Source organism: Lipophrys pholis (genome assembly GCF_963383615.2).
Source record: "Lipophrys pholis genome assembly, chromosome: 13".
Lineage (NCBI taxonomy): Eukaryota > Metazoa > Chordata > Actinopteri > Blenniiformes > Blenniidae > Lipophrys > Lipophrys pholis.
The window spans coordinates 16,252,911-16,278,452 of record NC_137632.1 but is presented as its reverse complement, the minus strand read 5'-3'; positions in this window follow the sequence as shown (position 1 = coordinate 16,278,452).

Genomic DNA, 25,542 nt, shown 5'->3' with positions numbered 1-25,542 from the left:
AATAGATATAAAATGATAGTCATTATTATTAAAGGACATTATTCAGTGAGAACAGACCAAATCAGACAAATCATGAGGACTGGAGGGGAAGTCCAAAACATTAGCACAGTCAGAAGGCACATCTGTATATGTTTACATGAAGCTGAAATAACTCCATTGAAAGGCAATGGACTTGCAGAGCAAGCTCATTGTGGCCACTGTCAGGAGAATTATTTTATGGAGAGCAGTGAATACATCACAGAGCTGTTTTACATTTTACAACCTCCATTATAAGAGGCAACTTCACTTATCCTCTTGCCTTTTGCCTCTGACATGGTCTATCAGTCATGGGGAAGTCCTGGAAACAAGGGGAAGATCGCCTCAGTGAGTGAGCACAGTTGGATATTTTATTCTCTTGCCCAATGTTGAGCTGAAATGTGAAAAAAAAAAAAAAAAGTAAATTCTGCAGTTGTGCCTAAAATGGTATTACAGACTGTAGGTTTACCATTGAACATCAAAAAGGACTCCACTGTGCCGTGTATTTCAGTCAGAGGCGATTGCTACCTGAATGATAAAAAACAGTTGTCATATCTCAGCAGGAAACATCCAACCGGCTCTGCATTGATGTGTAGCAATAAAGATGAAACAATTACTGGCAGCAGGCTCTGAAGGGCAATCCATTGCAATATTTTTTTAATAAAACATTTCACTGGGGTGCTGCGCCATCCTTCAAATAGACCAGCCTGTCTCTGCAACATGAAACTATAAGGCATTGTGACGCGGTGTGTAAGTTGAATGTATTAACAGTCGATGCCCAGAGGTCCCCATTATGAGGACATGTGAGTCCCACAGTGACCACTCAGTTGGGGTATGGCAGCCTGGAAGTAGCTCTTGGTTGATTCCGAGTGTCTGATTAAGTTAGAATATTTGGTTCACAGTGATGCCATGTTGGAAAGAACTCACTGTCTCTTTAGTGAAGTACAAGATACACTAAAGAAAATCCTTGCAAAAATTGTTTAACAGTAATATTTAGTAATGTGCAGGATAGCTGGCAAAACATTTTTAAAAAATCCATCAAGAAATCGATGCAGGGCACAGAATTTCTCAATTCTAATTTCCTAAAAAGTATGATTTCAAATCTTAAAACGTCTTCCAATAATACCCCAGGCAGAAACTATATATTTTCAAGTATTTCAGTGAGTTACCTCATGGTCCCATGGTTTGTTTTCATGGTGGTTTTGTTATAATAAAATGGCCAAATTCAATAACAATTCTTTCTATGAACTGTCCCACATTTTGTTATTTTTAACAGGTCAGGTTTTAAAATAAAAATTTATTTTTAAAAATGTGCAGCTTATTCAAGCCATTGACATCCAGAAAAGATCATTCCTCCCACAGGAAACGCAAGCTGGGTTGAGATCTATATGACCGGGAACAAAGAACTCACACACACAAACATCTCCCGATGAAACACGTCTTCTGTCAAACTGATGAAAGTGCACGAGGCATAATCAGACGGATAAAAATCACAGAAAGACGCAGCTGCGAAAGTGTTGTCCACTGAGACAGAAATATGATAAACATCACCTAATATCCCAGCACACACGGATAATACTGTGCGGTTCATTGTAATTGATTTTTAACTGCGATGTAATCTGCTGGGACGGGCCACTTTTTCTCACTATTGTTAGGATTTCGCATTGCACACAAACAATAAACCACACAAGCAAATACTAATGTTACAGTAAAAAAGAACACTTTATTTACACTTTCTTAGTCTGTTCTCTTATTGTGATGTGGATGGATGGATGGATGGATGGACGGATGGAGGGATGGAGGGATGGAAGGATGGAGAGCAGTTTTGAAATGAGTATACACAAAAGGAGACAATGTATAAATAATGTTAGTTCAGGTGGCTTTGGTGCCGACTGATGTTCCGTGCAATTATCCCAAAAAATTTAGGCTTCTACATGGCCTAACTGGGAATTACATTCTAAGTTCACGAAGCTAGTTGTTTTATCAAGTGGACATAAAGTAATATAGACAGCTGATCTCACAGTATTGAACTTGGTAAAAGGTCCAAAGATTGAATACAAATGAAGGGTTGCATGCAGATCTGAGTCTTCAGCATTGTAATCATGCTCTTTGTTCCACCAGCATCCCCAAACGAGTTGCTACTACTTAGTAATATAAACAAAACAGACCAATCTGTTAGACCTGGTTGAGATATTTGGATTATTTTCTTTAGCAACATAATTATGGGAGAAGGAGGTGATGGAAAATGATAACTTACTAATAAAGATTCTCCCACACCTTTGACAGCTCATAACATGATTCTAAGAACAGGAAGTGAAGGAAGAAAAAATGTAGACTTTCAGATGGTGGGTTAATACAAACTGTATTCATTTCACATTCTTAACAATTGCGAAGCAAAAATGCTTTGGAAAGTATGTACTTTAATTATCATTAAAGTTTCTAATAAACATACCAGTTAAAGCAATGCTGTTGGTCACTGGTGTATAAAGTAGTGCACAACATTCATCTCTGACATATTGCTCCACTTGTGTATAACATCAGCTTCCGCATGATAAATCAGAAACATAATACTGTATATATGTATGCAGTGTATCAAACTATGTGAGAATTGCTGAGGCAGACACCTCTGAAGTCTTGTTGATTAATCCTGTTTAAATAAGTCAACTTAATGTGCCCCGTAAGGAGATCCGTGTATGACAGCAACTATATTTATGTTTGAATGTTCTGGACGTCCTCTATTTTCCTGCTGCTAAATCCCTTACATTCCACTTTATGTGTGAAGAGAGAACAAGGACAAAAGCAAATACTCTATATTGTCCACATATCAGGGACAGATTGGGAATAAATGCAAAGGGTTAAATATGTCTAAACTCCCACTATTGGGTAGTTGTATCCCTCCTTTTTCCTGGTTTATTCATTTGAACACAGAAAAAAAAATATTTTTCTAAAATCAGCTTTTTACTCTAAAATGTAGTTCTGTGAGGCCTATTCCTCTCAGGTTAGTGAACTATATTTTAAACTATTAATTGCATAATTGGTGCCCATAATTAACACAAACAGCCATCTTGTAGTGTGCACCGGACCAACAAATATCAAGAATAAACTCAAAATTAAGCTTTAAATTGACATAAAATTGGGCTGAGAAAAATAGCAGATTTTAAAACGTGACCTCATCACATGCCGTTGAAGAACTACAACAATGCCAGTAACCCTGCAATGGAATTGCTCTTTCAGCGGATCCAGAAAGTAAAAAACTCCACCACTTGGGTATATGTGCAGCGCAAGGCATTCTATGTAGAATCCTATCAATAATGTGATGATTCTGGTACAGTGTTTTTTTGTGGTTGTAGTATTTACTGGACTGTAGCGATAAATTATTTGTGAAACTGAACCACAAAAATACACATACACATTTATTTTTTAATTTTTTTTACCTTTTACAATTCAATAAATTACAAATTATTCCTAATGATATAGTAAATATTCCCAACAACAACTTTGTGGGTTTCGTATAGGCAAACATTTAAGCTCTGTTGTTGAATTATGTCCATTTTGTCGTTGTTAAATCTAATTGTAGTTTCTTTACCGACAAGTGAAGCAGGATGTTTTTACCTTTCTGACATGTTTCAGCTGCATCTGCAGTCTTACTCAGAGCGTCATCTAACCTGTGATGATGTGTCGGTCTTTATCAGGTGAACTGCCTGAAAGACTCTGACAGATCTGTCAGGTCGTTCGCCTGATAAAGACAGATAAAATGAATCCGGGCAACAATTGCAGTCTAAAATATGAAATCCCGTGTAATTCATGTGACAAAACATACATTGGGAAAACAGGCAGATCCTTTAACGCAAGAAAGAAAGAACATCAAAACAGAATGTGAAATGGAAACAGCAGGTCGACTCACAGGATCACAGAAAGACATTGCAGAACCAAAACAAATGGTCAACATCAGAAGGCGGACGACCATGAACCAGGACGAAGGGGCCTACACCCTCTCACACACCTGGGACTCCATTCTCCAGAAACCACTGGATGGTGGGGGGACAGATTCTGACAGATCCACCGGGCCGGTCACCTGATAAAGACACGTCACCACACGTCAGATGACGCTGAAACATGTCAGCAAGGTAAAAAGATCCTGCTTCACTTGTTGGCAGAAAAGAAACTATAACCACATTTACGCTCTGCTTTAGCGTCTGCATTGTCTTTGACATTGTTTTGAAATGTTAAATATTAAATCCATAATTTGATTCGTAGCTTCCCCTTACCTGTTGTCTAGAGATGCACCCTGGCCATAACAGACAGGTACTATATTTTTCACTGTGATGAATGTAACATTAACCTCAAATTGTGAAACCACAACAGTTATGGAGCTATCCAAATAGATAGATAGCAACCCTGCAAATGAAGATTTGCTAGTAATGAGAGAGGGTGGCTGCATCTTCCCTGTAGTGGACGGTTTTCAGCAGCCTGCTGCTATTAAAAGTGGGCAGAAGGGTCCTTGATGTATCTGGTCTGCAGAAATACAGTTTAATTTTGAATCCTTCGCACCAACCGCAATCATTTCCACCACCCACTCGTCTTATATGGGACATAAAACAAAGACATCCTCTGTGCTGGATCTGGGAGGCAGAAGGTAAACACTGCAGGAGCCACTTGAACAGATAGGGAACCAAATGTTTGCAGAGGACATATGAAAAGATAGAGGGATATTGTGTTGATTTCAACTTTGCTGTAGTTCCATCAATCTGATGATTGTGCATGGAAAAGGCAAACACTTGCTTTTTACTCTGAGTCTTAGTTTGGCGTACTCAGCTGACTTCCACTGTGGTCACACGGTAACAGAGGACAGTCAATCAGCCAGTGGAGCGTCATAAGGTCAGCAGGAGCAGCTTGAAGCTCAGTCACTTTTACAGGAAGCAGGAGTCCACGGGTGGAGGAGCAGGGTGCGGTGGATCAGGTAGATGGAGATAGACAAATTGAAAGATGACCTACCCCAGTAAACTCCAGCAGTCGCTGAGCTGCTGCTGACATTAAAACTTCAGTTGCACAAAGTGGAAACTGTTGAAGCCCGAAAAACCTCATCATGTTCATGGATGAGATTGATCCAGCGGCAGAGCTGCAAATAACAGATTGAATGCTTTGATAAACATTGTATTCCCGGAGACACTTTTTCACCTCACCAGTATAAACTGGGTGTTTAAAAAAAAAAAAACTATGTGGAGAGTGAAACTACTGTCACAGGGGAACTTGTCCTGAACTAAAAACTGTTAGCACAAGCACCTTTCCCGGTTTCTGGTTTCCACTCTTATCTCACTGAAAAACAGATAATTACATTTTTAACAACAACCTGAAAAGTTTCCAGTGTTGCCATTTATTGCTTTTTTTTTTTTTGTTGTTGTTGCTTTTCAATGACGGCCTCCAGAGCAGTGGGAATCCCAGTCCATATTCTCAAGGGACTTGGTAGTTGTATTTTTGAAAGTCACAGTTAGTAGCAATCCAACAGCACCTACTAGTGCCCTGCATGAAAAACACATACCTTTTAGCATTTCTGCTGTTTCTGTGTAACCGGGCATCATTCATTATGTTGTCTTGTATACATAAAACGTTTCTGAAATAAATACAAAAATTTGCTTTTCATTTTTACATTGCCGTGTAAATCGGGCCTCAGTTTCAGCCATGCTCACCTTAATTAAAAACGTTCCAGGTGTTCATTGGTCAGTTCAGATGCGTGATTGAAAGCAGATTGTAAGCAGAACATGTTGTTGTAAATGGAAAAGTGTAGACTCTAGTTTAGAGTGTTCCAGGAAATATGTGTCTCCATCTTGCTGTGTACTCTTTATAAGTGTGCCACCCACCACTACATCCAACCCTACATCCCAAATGCATCAGCTTGTGGAATAAAGTCATCCCCACACTCTGCCTGATCCCTATTAAATCAGAATCTACTGTGATTGTACATGACATTGCACGCATGCACATGATCAAATGTTCACGTATCACTTTCAGACCCCATATTGCAGCCACCTTTGCTCTGTCTTGTTATCTATCTCCAACTGAAGAAACATCTTGGTCCTCAGCTGCTTCATCACAAGCTGGAGTCGAACTTGAACTTTCCCTTGTCGTCTGCTTCCCTAAACTGTAAGGCTTTTAACTGTAAGTCATTCGCAATCCAAAAACCTGCCATCAACTGTTAGTTAACACAGCTGATGCAAATTATGAAGACACAAATGAGTGGAAAAAAAGTGTTTGTTTTCTTCTTTGTATATTGGATAAACAAACCCTTGAAGCAATTTTTGATTGCACAGTTGGCCAGCCTTTCATCAGATATGTCTGTTTCCCCTAGAGACCAGAAGACAGAAGGCATCGCATCATCATCTGCAGATGGGCCGGAGGAATAATGTGCATATAAATCCTACATATATAATGAATAAAACATCACGTAATACCCTCAAATAGTCTACACAGTCAGAGAGATGCGTTTGAAGGAAATTTGTGTCTATAATTTATACGCAAGTGTAATATGAGCATTCATGTTTGCTTTGTTTGCCCTGTGATGGACTGGCGACTTGTCCAGAGTTCACCTTAGCTGCAATCAGCTCCAACCCTCCCCAACCAAGAGGTGGAAGGTAGATTATTTCCACATTTCTGTTTCAAATATATCACAGTTATATCTAGGCACAATTGACATTGCATCAGCAGCTACAAATGAAAAAGACTTTGTGAATAGAAAAAGATACTCGGTATTTTCAGTAATCTTTTTTCTATCCTTTTCTTTTAAAATGGACAGTACCGCAGTGGTAAATATTTTCACCACAACCGTGAATGATCAGATCCTTGAAAATCGTTGTTCATTTTAAATTCACTCTTGAACAAAACATGAAAACAGGATCTTGACCCGAGGCCACTGCAGCACCGTGGTCGCTCATCAAAGGAAGCCAGGCAGTCAACGCCTCGGAGATTTGAATTAAAAGGTTGAATAGAGCAGGTAGTGCAAAGAGATATATAGATCTATAGTGCAACAACAGACTACAACTACATCCCTGGGTATATAAATACCAGAAATAGGAAAAATCTGATAATAAAACCATGAGTCAGACATAAATACAACAAAGAATGAAGGTCAAAGGTTAAATATGTATCAGCAAGAGGCCAGGCAGTGATCAGGCAGTTTTTGGTAAAACTGGTTGTCATTTTTATGTTGAGATCTGGGGGGGGGGGGGGGGGGGGCGTGTTGTCGGCAGCTGCTGAAAGTAAAGTTACTTGTATGCTAACTTAGTTACTTTAAAAAGTAATCAGTTAAGTTACTAAATTACTTTTTAAAGGAGTAATCAGTAATCAGATTACTGGCCTTCAACACCATGGCCGGTTATGCTCAGCGAGAAGCTGACGGCGATGCAGATGGACGCTCTCCTCTTGTCCTAGATTATTGACTACCTGAGTGGTAGGCCACAGTTCAGGCACCTGCAGGACTGTGTGTTGGGTAGAGTGGTCAGCAACACCTGAGGCCACTCAGGGGACCGTTTTCTGTCCTTTTCGCTTCACCCTCTACACCACAGGCTTCCACTTTTGCACTGGGACCCGTCGTCTCCACACGTTTCCTTATGTCTCTGCAGAAGGAGGACAGTGTGGACATTGTGGAGGAGTACAAACACAAGAATACATAAGCCCTTTACAGGAAGGGCCAAAGCCATCCCTATTTCATTCAACATCTATCACACCAGGCTGAAGGTGTTCTATCTGTGGTGGCGAGCGCGATCCTCTTTGCTGTTGCATGTTGGGGCAGCAGGCTGAGGGTGGCTGACACAAAACAGACTCAAAAAAGTCACTAAGAAGGCTGGTGGGCATCATGCAATCATGTACTTGTGAAGAGTCTAAATTTGCAAATTTTAATTTACTTGTATTTCTTTAGAAGGAATGTTACTTTTCAGGAATATTTTTCTCGTGAGTTCTGGAAAACTTTTTGGGTGTGATGAGAAAATCCTTGTTACAACTCTCAAAGTCAAACAATTGAGTTAACCCAGAATTATTTTGGATTGTGCAACTTTTTGTACAGTTTTGCGAATGCAATCCAACAGCAGATGCTTAATTAAAGTAACTAAAAATAAACTCCAGGTATGTAACTGATTAGTTGCATTATGCTTTTCCTTCTTCGACTCAATATGTTCAATGTATCACTGCCATTTGTGTATTGTTGGCGAGACATCTGACTTCAGTTGTGTCTGTGTTGCTTCAAACAAGTGTGTATTTTGTTTTTTCTCAGTATGCTTTTAGTTATTTTGATGCTGTAATGATGCACTTTCAAGAAAAAAGAGTTTGTGCTGTTAAAAGCACATGCTGCCGTTGTGTGTCCATTACGTGGTCTCTCTGAAATGAACTACCATCTCTACTGTGGTAGAAATATAGTGTTGCCACGAGTTGAGCGCAGGACTGGAAATTTGTTTCAAAAAGACTTGAATAAACCAAAGGAGGACAGATGTGAATTTGTGGAGTAATGGCATTGATTTATGAGAATGGTATGAAATGAAAGTGTACTGAATTATAATTGTAGCATGCTGCGAGAGATGAGGGGCTGTCAGATGATGTTTGATTTGTTGGCGTGCCTTGGCCATTAATTGGTGAACTAATCACAGCAGACAGCGCGCTCAAGCTACTGGTACTCTTTGTTCATTTGTGGAGTGTGAGCGGCTTGTATATCAGCTGCTGTGTGCTTTTTTAAAACTACATTTTGAAAAAGGCTTTCATCTTCCTGAAATCTAGAAAATCTATTTTTGAAATCAGTGTTGCTTTCCAACATCAATGAATGTATGATTTTGTTTTATTTGAAAAGAAATGGCAGTTGTTAGAGAATGAGTGTATAAGGACGGTAACAATTATCAGAGAACAATACAACAAAATCAAAAGGAAATTAAAGCTACAGTTTAAAACATTCACGAGACTCCGTTTCAATGAGCTGCCTGGCAACTGAAGAAATCATATTTGATTTTTTTTTTTTTTTGGAAGCCACCTGCTCCATTTCTGTGGAATCAGAGTATTAATATTGGAAAGGTTTGCGGTCTTGGTACATGGTCACATAACTGAATTGTAAAAGGTTGTTTGATCATCATTCATACTCAAATAAACCTATCTTTTGAAAAGCGCTCTTTGATTATGTGTCAAACCAGTGAGTCCTAACATAAGAGTGAATAAAAATTCACTCCGTACAGGTGACAGACAATCATACAGTACGTTGAATAAACATACCATGTAATTTCCATCACAAAACAATGTAATTTTATTTTTTTCAATCAACAAATACTGGCATATGGTTATTACCCAATCATCTATCAATAACCACGCAGCAGGTTTATGCTGCAAAATGCACAGCCAGAACTGCTGAATGTGCATTTACAAGTAAGAATAAGGAAAGATTACTGCCTCTTTGCAACCTTCCAGAAGCTCTCTCATTCCCTGGAAAAGGTAAAATTCTAATTCCTTGCGGGTATGATATCATATCAGGCAGGTGTGTCACTTCTCTCAGCCACCGAATCAGTTTCTGTGCTTTGTGGAACCATTTCAGATTCCACGCAGATAAATTGATCCATCTGAGAAATTGTTAAGTAGGAGCATTGTCCCGGCTGCAGACACCATTGGGAAATCACAGGATTGTCCTCGCAGATGACATGAATGACGGCTTCGGCAGCCACAGTGTGAGTTTTAATCAGGCATGATGACAGAGGAGAGATGGTGTGTGGCGCTGAATACAAAAGTAAAACAGCGATGGAGGAAGGAAAAAATATGATAATGATACTGATAACGTTTACTCAGGCCTATCACTGTCTTAAGGAGGGCAAGTAGTTTGTGAACCATTTAAATGTGCACATTTCTCGGAGGGAGAACAACAAATACTGCTGTAGGTTGTGACAAAGATATAATTATTTACTTGTTCACTGAGGGAAATAATTAAAAAGGGGGGGGGTTGCTTTAGGGAAATGTTGAAGACTTTGTGTGGCTGCATGCCTCAAAACAGGGAGAAGAAGAAAAAAACTTAACCAGTTATGAAAATTGTTACTCTTGCGGAGGAAGACTCTCAAATATTAAAGGCCTAATACAATATTCATATTTCCAAAACATTAACCATTTGTTGATGAGAGGGGTTGAAACATCACAGCACACATCGTTTCAGAAATGTGTGATATTAGGCCTCATGCGAGAAGCATTAGGACAAACTGATATGTAATATAGCATTGCAAATGTGTTTATGAAGCACTTTAAAACAACTCGAGTGCACCAAAGTGCTGTACAAGAGACTTAATAAAACATTAAAGTGCACAATTCACACATTATATAAAAATAGATAAAAGATGCAGACAGTATCAAATTAGAGATAAAACAAACACAGATGAAAGAAATTAACAGGGTGAAAAACATGAGTCTTTTCACAACTGCGATGGGCTCTAGTGTCCTGTGACCCTGAACAGGATAAGGCAAACATGAATGGATGGAAGTTCTTCACTTTTTAGTCATCAGACGACATGTATGTTGTCAGTTTATTGTGACTGGAGCAAAAAAGTTATTACCACATTTTAGTGGAACACAAAACCAAAATGAAATTGTATAATTTTCACTATTATTCACTCAGTTCTCACATTTTCTTCTTGTATGAAACTGTAACAGGGACATGGTTTTAGGCGGCGAGCCATCCAGCCGTCATTTGGACGGTCAATTTTCATAAAAAAAAACGGCCCCAAAAAAAGTGGACGGGTTGCTCAAAGCCGTCTAAAATATGTGTATAATGACCATCACAGTTTGTCAAAGTCTAATTTTGCCTAAATTCATCTTTTCTTTTGCCGAAATATAGCAAATTATCGACACGTGTACACAACGCATAACTGACTTCCAGTTTGTATTACGCCCAGTAACGAGCAGCGTGATTGGTCAATTGATATACCAGGTGGTCCATACTTTTTGAAAGGCAGTCTCTGATTGGTTCGTAATTCTCTGACTCATCCTGGTTCGTTCAAATGCCGAAGCAGAGAAAAGGAATTTCCTTTCCCAGATAAGGAGGAATTATATCTGCAGAATCCACACAGGTGGTATTAATTATATGGACCTATAATCTATCAAATTTTTCATTTCCAAAATGAAATGACAAAAGGAATTATATTACTCTTAAGAAGCAGGCTAAGCATGTAACAATATATCGTGAAATAAAAGTCTCTAACACTTTTTTTTTATTTGGATCAACACCAAAATTCACCTGTGTACCATTTTTCATATCGACCAGCTCATTAGTTCTGAGATAACAGACAAATAAATGCAGGTGATATCATAACCTCCTTGGCAGAGGTAATTAACTATCCATTCAGACAAACGTTCAGGAAAAAAAAGAAAAGGTAAAAAAATATGGTGTCAAAGTCAGCCCCTTGACCCGGAACTGAATGGAAGATAGAAGGAGAGATTTGATTCAACACTTGTGTCCCACATCTTTTTTCACAATTGATTCTGATGTTGACGGCACGTACTTGGGAGTAAAATTGATTTAGCTGTTTCAACACTTTGAAGTAATTCCAAAGAGAAAACCTAAGAGACATCTGTTAACATCAACTAACTGCTTTGTCAGATTTTTTTATTTTTTTATTTTTTAATAAGAGAATATTCCCATGCTACTGCCATCCATTCATCCTCCTCTTTGTTATCTGTCCAGCTTGTTGGGCTCTTTAGGATCTTTGGGCCTATCCCAGAAGTCACAGTGCTCAGTTCAAATAGCACTCCCTAAATTCCCTTTGACAATCAAAGTGGGATATCTTTATTTCAACACTGACATTGTTGCAGTGAAAGACCACCACTGATCATTGTACAGTGATAGATGTGCCTTGCGGAGGGCGACAACATTTACATCAGTCAGACATGCTCCGCTCTTTGCACCGTCACACCTGTGCAGTCTGACCATGCCGGGATGCCAGCATCACCAGCAGGTTAAACATCTGTAAATGTCCAGTCAACAGCTCTAAGCACACAGTTGAGAATGTGTGTGACACAATGCTACGAGATTTAGATGTCACTGCACAGACAACCATGACAAGGAATAGCTTAGCACTGGTAAGTCTCCAAAGGGACAAAGAGAGGTGAGATAAAAGAGGCTAAAGAAAATCTCTGTGTGAAGCTTAAGCCTCAGAAACTGATGTCCTTATAAGTGTTCGTCTGTCCCACACAGTCTGACTGAGTCAGACACCATGGAAAGCGGCTTACAGCTATTGTTGCGCTCTCAGCTGTTAAAGGTTGTATGGAAGCCTTTCCACAAGGAAGGCAGCGATGGTGCCACGCCGCTCGGGCCTGTTCTGCTGAATAAGCCTTAAGTGTACTGAAATATTTGACGTTGACATTTAAGCAAAAGAGCAAGGTTTGAATATTAAATGTCTCAATGCTGTTTTCTAGCACCAAAACAATTGTTTACAACGGTCTCTTTTCTCTTTGTGAGATGTTTTTTGGTTTTGAATGGGCTCTTTTTGATGGTCAACGTCTGTGCAACTGTTTGTCACTTTGACAGCGCTAACAAAGGCGGGTTTGAATCACTTGCCTCACAGTTTACATTCATTTTGTTCAGTTTGTGTAGAGAGGGTTGTTAACAGCGGAAAGGAAATGTCTGTTTTTGTGAATTATTTCTTTGTAACAATATTTCTTGACATAGAATTTTGGGGGGTGGTGGTTCGCCCACGGCGGAAAACCAGCCAGGTCTGCTACTGGTTGAAACTACATATTTGAGTGACAAAGCATTTTAACCGGTGGAGTGATTGCTTCTATGTATTGCTAAGCAATCAATCATCTGCCATAGCTCAAACCATATCTGTATCCGCCCACGACCAACAAGCTGAAGAGTGTTATGAGTAATAATTGTGTCTGCATGAGCAGTCTGGTTAATTCAAATGAAACCAATTACAGAAGGAATTTGGAATAATCTTGGATTGAGGCAACACGTTTGAGTAATAGTCCTGAGCAAATACAGATGACTTGATAAATGCACAGTTGTCCACAGCACACAAGAATAGTGATGTGAATGCCACGTTCAGCAAATGCTTCAAGTCACTCCACAAGGTAACACTGCATGAAGGCTCAAGCCATCATCTCCGGTCATCACACAAACATCATGTTCCACCCAAGCAGTCCTCACAGTGTAAATGTACATGTGGAATATTTCATGACGTGGATGGAGTGGTATTCATTTATTAAATCCAACTTATTTCAAAATGAGGATACAAATGATACAAACAGATTGCTTGCACTAGTTTTTGCAATGAATGTTTGTTTGTGTAAATTTAAATAACTTAATGATAGAAACTTTGATGTAAGAACCAGTGTGAGGAGATTTCAGCACCAATAAACTGGTCATTTCTGGTGAAAGGGCACATTGCAACAGGTAAATTTAGAGCTGTAAAAAATAATTTTTTTTATCACATTATTTTTCACCTAGGTTGGATAATAGAGAACACACCACATTTCCAGGTTTGATGTGACAAATGTGGCACAATTTACAAAGAAAACAAACATGTTTTCCATCTGTAGAAGATTGATTTCCAAGTGCCATTTTCACAGCAAAATCTACTGAACAAAAATGTTATTTCCTCAATTCTTGTTTGATTTTGGTTTTGTTGTTGTTGTTGTTGTTTTTCTAAACAAATACCATCACAATATGTAACATCCACCAATGTATTCAAATGGCAAGGTTACGTTGAGGAGATGGCAAAGCTAAATGCATCCAGGGCCAGGCCTGACAAAATTAACTCCATTGGTGATATCTGTGTGACACTGTTTTCATACTGCTCACCCTTCATAAAGTGACACATCTGATTTCCATCAGTCACAGACCGATGATTCATCACTGTCATCCACCACATGGTAATAATGGAAGGCAGCAGAAAAGAAATGGGATGTTTTGTGCTCTTCGTCATAAACTCTTTTGAACATGACCAGAAGCTTTTAGAAAAGATCTCTGGCTCAGACTTGCATTTCATATAAATATCCAGACAGGAGCAAGTAGTTAATTTCAAAGAGAAATGCCTTGGATTTTAACAGCATTAGTCTTTACAGATAAATGCCTTGTGATTTGTTATTCACTGAAATGCTACGAGTGGCCTTAAAAAGTCCCACAGAGGTCAAATATACTTGTAATTAATTTGTAAGTCATGCTGAAAGCCATTTTGAGGCAAAGCACATGCAGATTACATATCTAATTGATGTCTTTTGAATTTTTATGACCAATTTGGATTGAAATAGTAATGTCTCAGTATTTCTGTTTCTTGTTTTTTAGACATGGTGATCTTCTGGCCTGCTGCTAACGTGGATATTCCATTAGTAAAGCCTGTTTGAGTTTTTATTTATTGTATGTCTTGTAGTCGAAGGCTCAATCATTAAAATCATCCCCTCATATTTTGTCTTGTGGATGTCAGTTATTTTCTGCTATTTGAAAGCCTTCCTAATTAACGTCATCATGTTTTAACAAGCAAACATAAGCAATTCATCTGCATCTTATTTCATTGAATGTTTCAAAATTCGTTATCAGCTACACTATTTACAAAATGAGTAAATCCTGTACATCATGCAAACGTGTGATCCATAATTCTGCTGCTTACTAGTTTTAAATCACATTAGTTGAAGTTACTTTTATTCACTGGTTCATAGGAGTATTGACAATTTATAACTGTTTTAACAATACGTAAATATGAGTGGCATGTGGCATGAGTGAAAAACTGATGAATTATAACTTTAGTTTATCTTCAGCCAAGTATCGTTTACTTCACTCGACACTTCAGTCAATACAACGTTTTGAAGAGAGGGGATGGAGCTGTCAGAGCTGATAAACATGCTATGAGAGAACTGATTTAAATGGTGCAGCGCTGGTAATCAGACTAATTACAATTACCTTGGTTTATTTTGGAATCTCCAGCACTCCAACACTGAGCCACACACCAGCGTTTGTATTGTGTACTGATCACTTGCTTGGATGCAGTTTATTCCATTGAGTAGGGTGTCTTGCCAGTCTGAATCTTTCTTGTATAATTAGTTCACTAAAAGTAAACTATTACGTTAACAATAACAAAACCCACTGCCTTCGGTACAGCAGGCAGCACGGGACTTGGCCTTCAACTTATCTCGAACAAAGAGGCGGAAGCTATTATAGTGAATTTATTATCACGGGGAGCTGCATCATCAACTCACGCCAGGTGGTATCACAGTGTCTCTGGTTAGACAATATGTTTACCAAATGCTTGAAAATATTGTGCTTGCACTTTGCCTCATTGTGGTGATTTTATGATTTTATTGTTGTTTTCATTTTCTATATAAAAGCACTGTGTACATGCAAAATTCTTTTTTATTTTTTATTTATTTTGAGGACACATCTCTCCAAAATCCCACTGTTCTGTTTTCTAAATGAAGTTTACTCGAACGCCGCCAAAGGGACAGCTGTCTCATGGCGCTGTATCTCTGACTTGTGGCGAGCAGCTGCATGACAATTAAGCAGCCTTGTACAAAAAAAGAATTGGCTTAACTGACAAAAATATCTGCTGCCAACTACCAAGAAGCAGATGTTTATTCATTTAGCTGACTAATTGTGTGCATCTCTTCTTAAAGAAATCTATCGTCACTCAGAAACAGATACATAATAGAGGATTAAGAATGCTACCGAGCCTCTCTGTATAGTCAAAGTCATTTTGTTGGTCTTTTGATAATATTTTTTGTGAGCAACTTGGGTTTGTGCAGTGTTTATTGCTTGTGTGTTGTAAACGGGGCTCCCATGCAAAATCTTTTACACTTTTCTTCATCTGAAAATAACACCAACATGATATCGTCTTACTATAGAATGAGGACAGGACCTCACTGGAGCCACAGTAGTTGATGGTATATGCTTTTTGTGCTCCAGTTAAAGCTTGCAAGTGTAATATCCCATAAATGGCATTTCCCCACTGTTCCCTCCCTGCGTACACACACAAACATGTGCACACATGCACGGCCCTCAGTGTTCCACTGCCAAGCAGTGGAAGTGAGCGTCGGAGCCGGAGGGACTCACTGTCAGAGGAGGCGCCTACATGCATCAGTGGAGCCTGATAGTCCAGAACCTACATTTCTTTATGTGGGCCTGGCTCGGAGGAAACCATCGCAAACAAAATCCAGGGCGTCCCTCCACATTTGGCAAGCAACGTTTCGTGCCAAGCCGGTAGGAGAATGACATGTTCATTTGATCACTCAGGTATGGCAGATATTAGCATAATAAACATGTCTGAATCAATGTTCCAAGAGGATGTAGCATCTTCAACCAGATTTTTAACTCCAATCAAATTTACTGAAGCCTGCACTCAAACATACGCACGTAAGAAACCAGGGCACATGTGGTACCGAACTATTCACTTAACGAATCAAGATTTTCTTATTCAATGGGCATCCACCTTTGGATTCCCACCTGTTTACAAGCTACGTGCTTTGAAGAGTAGATTCTAGTCTAATTCATCTACGATCTGATGGATGCCATGGCTCCAGGCGCCATTCCTATGAGACCAGTCTCTATTTGAAGAATATTCACATTGCTTGTCACCATCCTTTCTGTATGTACAGTGTATTTTTCCCACAGTATCTCATGTGAGTGTGCCAGGAATAGGAACATGAATAAATTATCAGTACCACTTCATTCTGTATTTAGTTGTCAGCTCAGCTTAATAATGTTCTAGTTTGGAAAGTAGTTGAGGAAGATATTTGTCATATAGTGAGTCCTAGTGGAGCCACTTTGAAACAAACATTTTAAAAATAAATCAATTAAAGTTTTTTCATGCTGTATAGGTAATATTGGTGTTGGCGGCAATGAATGTGGGAAGGGTTAATGTATTTCTATGGTTTTATTTTCAATTGCAAGTCTCAAATGAAAAGCTTTTATGTGTGGTTCAGAAACCCATTAACAATTTACATATTTATATTGCTTGTTACGACAACAGCAAAGATTGGACCCTCTCTTGCAGATGGATCTTTTCAGCATCTTCGGGAACTTAAATTGTTACGCAAGAGCGGAGCAACATGAATGACACGAACATAGATACATCTATTATGGATGAGTCAGCTGCCTCAAATAAAGATCTTCAACACAAAGCGGTATATGTTTGGTGTATTAAACATTTATTTCATTTATGCATCTTAAGTTGTAATGTTAATGGGGGAAGTTTTCCATTGTGGCATGGGTCACCTGCTTACGTAGTTGCAGAACTATCAGCCTTGGCCACCACATAAATTCTTCCTCTCAGCTTTACTATCTAAAATTTTCCGATGATAATTGTTTATAAATTAACTATGATAATAGCCAGATGAAAAATATGCACTGATGCAGAAGATTTCCCCTGTTTGAAGAGCTGCAGCATTTTTAATTAGTTTGATTCCTTTGCATTCAAAGTTTGGTTTTCAGCCAACATCTCGCTTGAAGGCATTGCTGTTCAGCAGCTTGAATCAGTCTTTCTCCCGAGAAAGAAAATAACTTTACACAACTACATTTCAACTTCCGGAGATGTGAATGGGTGCAGGATTGCTTTCAGTTTTTTAAACCTGAAAGTTCAACCATTTTTGCAAAGACCCAAATTAGCAGGGAAGACAAGATGGTGTCACAAGACAAATATGGCATGAATGTTTGTAAATTTAACCATCGAAAGATTTTCACACAAAAAATTGACAATTTTTTTCATAGTATAGTATAGCTACCAGTAAGTGCAATTCAGAATGACGGTTGACAGACTATAAGGTGAAGACATGGATTTCTAACTGTCAACACCCTGTCCGTCCACCATTTTCCTTGCATGAAGCAGCACACCTCCTTCACATGGAGTTAATCAGTTGATTGATCTGGTCTTGTGGAAAGACCCTACTCTTCCTTGAGGGCTCGTCAAGCTGTGCACACTCAGATGTCGGGCGACAGCCGTGGATGACATGCTGGCATCAGCATACCAATGTTTCCAACCCTCTCCATGAAAGAGAAAAATCTTTCTGATTAAAACATCGCTGTAAAATGACTTTCTTTACTTTCCAGTCTTAGTAATGCTCTTGTAACTGACACCCACCTTTGGCATTGTCTTCAGCACTGCTTGCCTCAAGAAATGCAACACGAACTGCTTAAGAGCGTTTTATGCCATGTGTTGCCTTTATAAGTTCATTGTACAGTATCATGCATGTCTAATGGATGGCCCTAAACAATCTGCTTGTGCTTTTTCTAAAAAAAAAACAGCCTTGTGAAAGGAAGGGTCATCTCAGATTAATATGGTACTTGTTTTCTCCTCTTTGTTCATCTATCATCGAGTGCCATTATGTGGGACAACAGCACTAACAAAGTCCGAAATGTAACCTAATTTTTCTTCACAGCATTTTAATTAAAGTACTCCACCCATGGAGAAAGCCTCTAATTTTACATCAGGTCCTCAGCAACAGACGGACAAAGGTAACAAAAATGTTCTCAATATTCCAATTAGAAAGCATGTGGAATGGATGGGAAACGGTATTGATGTGAATCCTCTTATATATCATAAAGGGAGGAGATTGCAGTCAGACCTTGCAGTGACTCTTCCTCCGTGTTCTGTGTTTTACGCGCTCAGTCTGGGAGGAGGCCAACCCTGTGCAGATATATGATTGTGTTTACTGACTGTGATATAAGTGGAACAAAATATGCTCTTTAAGACATTGACAGTTTAAAATAAACAATCTTCTATCACTGACTTTTCCTAGATCCACATAGACAGTGCCTATGAGCATATTTTGGGTAATGTGCCTTATATGTGTGATAGATTTGCATGTGGGATTGAGTAATTGACTCAGTGATATTTTTGGGTCAATGAATCAGAAATATTATGACTGCACAAAAAAAAATAAAAAAATAAAAAATACAACTGCCCCGGAAACTGTCTCTGCTTTCTTATCACCCATAATAAAATGTGACAAGATCTTCATGTTTTCCATTACGGTCGTCTAGGCAGAAGATCATATTTTTGCACACAACAGCTGAACAGTGCACCCCCAGCTGGAATCGTGAGGCTTAAATGAAACCACCCAAAATAAAATGGACGGGAGAACTGTACAAATCTTTTGGCACCATATTGAGGGGATAAAGCCTCTCGGTAAGCTTTTGGTCCTGAAAAAGCATTTTGCTATTGTTCCGTTTCAGTTCTAAGTGCTTCTGAAGTCTCCTTCCAGATAGGCCCTGAAGCCTCCAGAGACAGTGTGGCGGCAGCAGGGGGGATAGTGGGTCACTGTCCAGAGAAGTGCTGCAGAGTATTAATCGCTGAATCAGAGCACAGCCTCTGCAGTGACAGTAATTGGGAGGGGAAACCTGCTGACAAGGGAGTTGAAACTTCTCTAGAGACTCATGGCCAGGAAACTCAAGGAGAAATTGGTGGGAATAACCACCACAAAGAGCTACTGCACTGCTTATAGGTGAAGTCGGTTTTGACTGCTCAAATATTAGTATGGAATTCCAAGTAAACAGTTTCCTTGTTCTTGTTGTTTCTGCTGAAATGTGTTAACGGTACACACGATGCCCGAGAGTCATTGAGTTTGTGGATGATGTAAGTGTTCACTCTACTGCTCTTTTACCAGTTTGTCAGTTTGAAACAGCCCTGAGGCAAAGAACATGCTTTTTATAACACAGTGATATGGTAAATTGAGCCCCGAAGGGCAGCAGAAAATAAGTGTGTGCATATTTTTGTTTACTTCAGTGTGTGCCCTTAAATGTTTTGCCGCACATCTTTCCCCATAGTACGATAGTGCCTTTCATAATGCATCGCTGCCCATATGTAACACTCGCCAGACCAAAGCTCTTATTATTTATAAAATGCCATATATTTTCTTGTCCCATCCACAAATTTTCTGCCAGGGGTTCACATCAATCACAGTTTAGAAGTAAGCGTATCGTCCTATTCGCATTTTTTTATGTTACTTACAAAGTAAAACTGATTGAGATTGTTCACACGTGGCCCAGTCCTTTGTGTCTGACACGAGTAACTTTGTAGATTGTTGTGCAGATAATAAATCATCTATTGTGTCGAGTCTTGCTGATTTGCCGGCATGTCAGTGAAAACATGAAAAGAAAGGTGTTGAATTCTTCAGTTGGTTGTGTTTTTGTGGCCCTCCTGTCAAGGACACTTTGTGGCGCATATGTCATGATGACTCAGGATGGAAGTGCTGATTTCCTGTAAAAAAAAAAAAAAGATTTATTGAGGTGCGACATGTTATTGAATTAATACATCTTAACTGAAAATAAAAGATGGAAGATTTATTCCAGGGGTTGCATTCATTTCTCTGAAACACAGCTTGAGCTCTCTCCAAATTCAGAAAGAGGCATTTTAGTATCTCGAGCAGCGACAGTCTCAGAAACTCCAGACTGACATCGCTTTTGGCAGTGACAGCCTCTCCAGCATTATGTACTGTAAGTGAATTAAATTGATGCACCCATCTCCTTTCTTCTGCTGGACAGTATTTATTAGTCTGATCTACTTCCATAAGTCTTATTCTGTGTCACAGCTCCATATTTCACGCTGCCAAGTGAGTGAAAAATGCAAGTACCGTGCAATAACTGCTCGCTACTTGTCTGATGGACAGACACGCCTGACATATTATTTTTAAGTGCACAAGCAAATCACTGCCCTGTTAGTATACTTCGTGTCCCGACCTTGATTTTTCTTCCATTGTCATCATCCAGGATTGATTGCTAAATGGATAATGTCACACTACAATGCAGTGGAACAATAATAATCAATTAAAAAGTATTTCTTTATTCAATATTTTTTGTCTCACGGCAGAGTAACAACATCAGCATTGAAGTTTTTAAATGATGCGCAATGCAAATATTACAATATACAACCGAGCCGTGGAAACAAAGCAGACCAAGCATTTTCCTTTGATACACAGCCGTCTACAATCCCATTATTTCTGCTGGGAAAAAGATCAGAGACTTGACTCGGGGGAATATCCCGTTAGACAGGTGCACAGGAACAGACGCCACTGTTGATAATAGACATTGGCAGCTCATATATCCAAACAGTTTTAGTACCAAACAACGCGTGACTTGTGATTCCATTCAGGGCCCAGCAGAAACCATTATTTATGAGATAGAAACATAAAACTTAGGGATAATTTAAAACTGCACTGAAAAGATTTTGGTGGATTTGGCACAGGGAGATAGGATTTGTCCAAAGCTAATAATTAATTAATATGATGGTGGATCTTTTCCCAAGTGATACATGTAATATGTACCGGTAATATATCAATGCGTCGCCTCCCCAAACAGTGCATGGATTTCTCCTCTTCTGACAAATAGATGGATATGAACTCTTGCGTTTGGCAGTGAAACTGATGGCCCACATTAACACACCCAGGTCACTGCTGGTCCACTGCATTCCAACTGTTCCACATTTATCATCTGAAGTAACCTTTTCCATGTAGGACCATGGTTGCAGGATTGTTGTTTAAAGTGCAACTACAGTATGTACATGTGTTTGAGTGGAACATGGGTCCGTCTCAGAAGTGCACTTGTCTTGTCCAGAGACGCTGCGTTGCATTGTGTTGCATTGTGTTGCATCTGTCCTTGCCTGTGCCAAGTGTCAATTTGGGATCCACACTTCATTCTTTTATTATGTTTCCTTTCCTGTGTCTCTGAAGGACAGAACAAGCGAAGCCTCGACTTGTGCTGCAAACAAAGCACTGCAACAAGCATCACCTCTGCAATGCAAGGTTAATACCACCTGTCGGTCTCCCAGAGACTGTCCTCTTGATTAAGATTGATCAGGTTTTCATCAAGCTCCATTGTGTGACAAGAGACATTTGTGAAAAAGGCTGCTGTGTTTCATTTTGGAACGACGGCAGTCCCTGGAGAGACATCCCAATGTGCACTTACCCTTCAGAATGCAGTCACTAAGAAAAATAACACTTGTAATGTAACATCATCTGCATTTCAAAGAAGTTAACGCAAAGTGTGAGAGTAATGAGAAACTGCAGTGTTAGTGCATTTTGATTGGCGGTTTGACCTGGCAGGTTTGTTAATCGTCACAAATTCTTTGCGATTACAATCAGTCATTTGTCCCTCCTGCTGTGGCAATGGCAGATTTATGGAAATTAGGGCATCATAATCCTGATCAGGTTGTGTCGGCTTACTGTGTGCACGGAGCTCCACGACCCCGCAGTAATTGCCTCGTGCAATCTTCTGAATCTTGCTTGACATCCCAGCAAATCCACGGATCCCTGTTGTTTTGCCGTGGTGACCTTAGCTCGATATCAAAGCTTTGAAGCGGGCTTCTGCTGAGCGTGAAGGGAATATGGCATTTAAATTAATATTCCATGTGCATTTTATTGGCATTTCATAAATGGTGACACCGTAACTAGGTAGTGCAATACTGGCACAATATCAAAATACTTCTAAATAGGAACTGTAAGGTAGAGGCATGTATGTGACACTATGAGCCTGTTGAATATTTGACTGTGAGATAAGTGGTATGGGGGAGGAGCTGGATTTTTTAAAAAACAGAGTAATTAGTTTAATACTGATAACGTTAAAATTCTCCATTTTCTGGAGGCTCTTCATGATGATTTATTAACTCTACATAATTAACTATGATTTAGAAAAAAATGGGCCTTAGATCTTTTGTGTTTGAAACCAAAGCATTTTGCCACCATGTTGCCTTGAATTATTTAATGTATTTCTTTGGAAGTATGGGTCCTAAACCAGGGGTGTCAAACTCATTTGAGTTCAGGAGGCCACATTCAGCCAAGTTTGATCTTGGTTATGGCAGATCATTAAAATGTAGCAAAATAATCTTTGAATAAAAATGCCAATTCCCCCCCCCCCCCCCCCCCCCCCCCCCTGCTTTGTTACAGATCAAAGCCATAGATTATGAGTGTTTATATTTCATTTGAATTTTCTTTTTTCCGAAACCTTCACAAGTTGTGTCTCTGCAAGTGTCTTTAACTGATATAAAGCCCATAAATAGCCTTGGTCTCATGAGGTCCTTCAGATATTTACAAAATGAATTTACAATCATTGTTTTGGAGTAATTTACAGTGTCAAATAACAAACCACAAAGCGCAGTGAAAGCTGCAACTATTAAACCTAAATTGAGAAGTTACATTCAGTTGAAAGGTTGTTTTTCCACAGAGCTTTATGTTAACTGTAATTTAAAAAGAGGACGGAAGTCTCTGTGTGCTCAGCTCAGAGCAGGAGTGCTGCCCCTACAGGTGGAGGTGGGTCATTACAAAGGGGGCTCTGAAGAGAACAGGCTATGTAATGTGTGTGACTGATGTTTGGTGGTGGATGAATTTCATTGGATGTTCTTGTCCACTTTATAATGATTTAAAAATTGCTTTGTTTGAAACATTTTTTACGTAATATTCCTGATCTCTTTTGGTTAGCAGAAGATGATATGCGGAGTTGGTTATTTAGAAATGATTTTTTTTTGCTTGGCAAGATATGTGGAAAAAGCATGTACAATGCGACTGAAAGCTTTGTATCCAGGCTCTTGATTTTGATTAAATGTTTATGTTATACTGAACATATACCATGACTGTCATCTTCCTATTAATGTTTATACTGTCATATAAGCCCATGTGGGCTGGGCATCTGTGTGCATGACACACAAAACATTCATTCATTCATTCATGTACATTTTAATGAAGTGCAATTTCAACACTATGCCATGTTAATGATACCTCCTGCTGTAAAATACAGTGATTTGTCCAGAAACCTCTGTTTGCGGTATTTTTGGATGTATGCTTTCACAAATTCACAATATAATGTTTAAGTTAATGTTACTTGGTCAAGGCATCGAGCTCTCATTGCTACACCACAGATCCATCTATTCAGAACTCAGTGTGTGCTACTATCTTGTCTGCTACTATTTGTTACAGTAACTAGCCGTTTTTTCATTATTCTTACAAGTCTGATTACACTTTGACCTCCACAAACTCCTGAACAGCAGCTTCAAAGCCACCTTGTGAATTCTTGTTCAACAAGACTAAACCGACACAACTGCTTGAAGTGATCACTTTGCAGCTCACCACACAAGGTTGATCTCTTTCTTGAGTTACCAATAAACGCTTATGCCATTGTATGTTATGGTTCAAATGAATGGCATATTCAAACCAGTGCTTCCTGTTACAATAGTTGATTTGAGCTCTCTTCTGGATGAAAAATTTAAAGATCATGTAAGTAGTCTTGCGATAATGAGTGGAACAATACTAACAAGGCAGAGCGAGAGAGAAAGATGTCAGTCAAGCTCGGTCAATCTCACACAGTCCTCCCAGAATTTACTAGAGTGCTGTGTAAGGTACGTGGCACAGAAAATAGCCAGAAGAGCAACGTGGTAAACGTCAACTAATATTGTTGTAAATTATACAGCGTTTCCATTAATGTCAATCATTTTTGATACATGCAGCCAAACAGCATAAATCCATCCACGCTGTATTAGCTGTGCTTTTCACAACATTAATAAAATACAATGTTTTTGGGTGGTTTTTTTTCTACACTTGGGGTCAATGTCAGCACTCCAATTAAGATTATGACACAGAAAAGCCCCATAAAAGCCAGAATCACTTGTCTCGAATAAATCTTCACCCCTCCATGTGAAATAAACGGGTGGGATCATCTCGCAGCACATCAACATAATCCTGATCAGGCAAGTAAGAGCATCTTAAACAGTATTACAACAAGGGCATTTTTATCAAACACATTGTCTTGAACAGCACACTCTGAAAAGGTCAACAATCTGTTGCAACGAGGGAAGGTAGAGAGGACGAAGAGGACGAGACCATCAAGCCAAGTGTAATCTGGAGAACACAGGAATCTGGTTCATCGTATTGTGGTGATTCTAAATCTACAAACCTTGAGTGTTGATACCTCTGAAGTCTTGGCTTTGTAAATGTTTTCAGGACCTTTTTGAAGTAGCTGTCATGCAGTGAAGCGAGCCCCTATGAAAAATTTATATTGTGTGAATCTACTTGAAAAAGAAATTGTCTTCACTTACATTTTGCAAAAAACTATTAAAACCATTGGAAATTGTTTCTTTACACTTATACGCATGAAAAAATGCTGAACATGTTTCTATGTCAGCTCAACACCAAGTCTTTATCATTTTGGAACTTTATTGACTTGCCAGTTCAAAAAAACCTAATATTTCTTTCTGAATGTTTACCATTGAGGACAATACAAAAAAATCATGTTCTATACATATGCCCACACTAATCCTTTTTTTTTTTTGGACACTTGACACTACTTATTACTGAAGTTGCCCCTCCTGAATCCTCCTCAGAAAGTCATCCTTGGAACCTTGGAAGTGTCCTCTCTTCCTGAGAAGCAACCAAAGATATGCTGGTGGTGATAACTTGGAAATATACAGTATTTTTAGATTGTCCGTGTGTGCCAAATTCCTCTCTTCAATTTCCACGCTTTCATTACCTTCAACACAAAATATCCAAATATTTTCAATATTTGGATGGAGGGTGGCAGAGAGGTTGTGCTAAAATGAGTAGAAATTTTTATTTGAA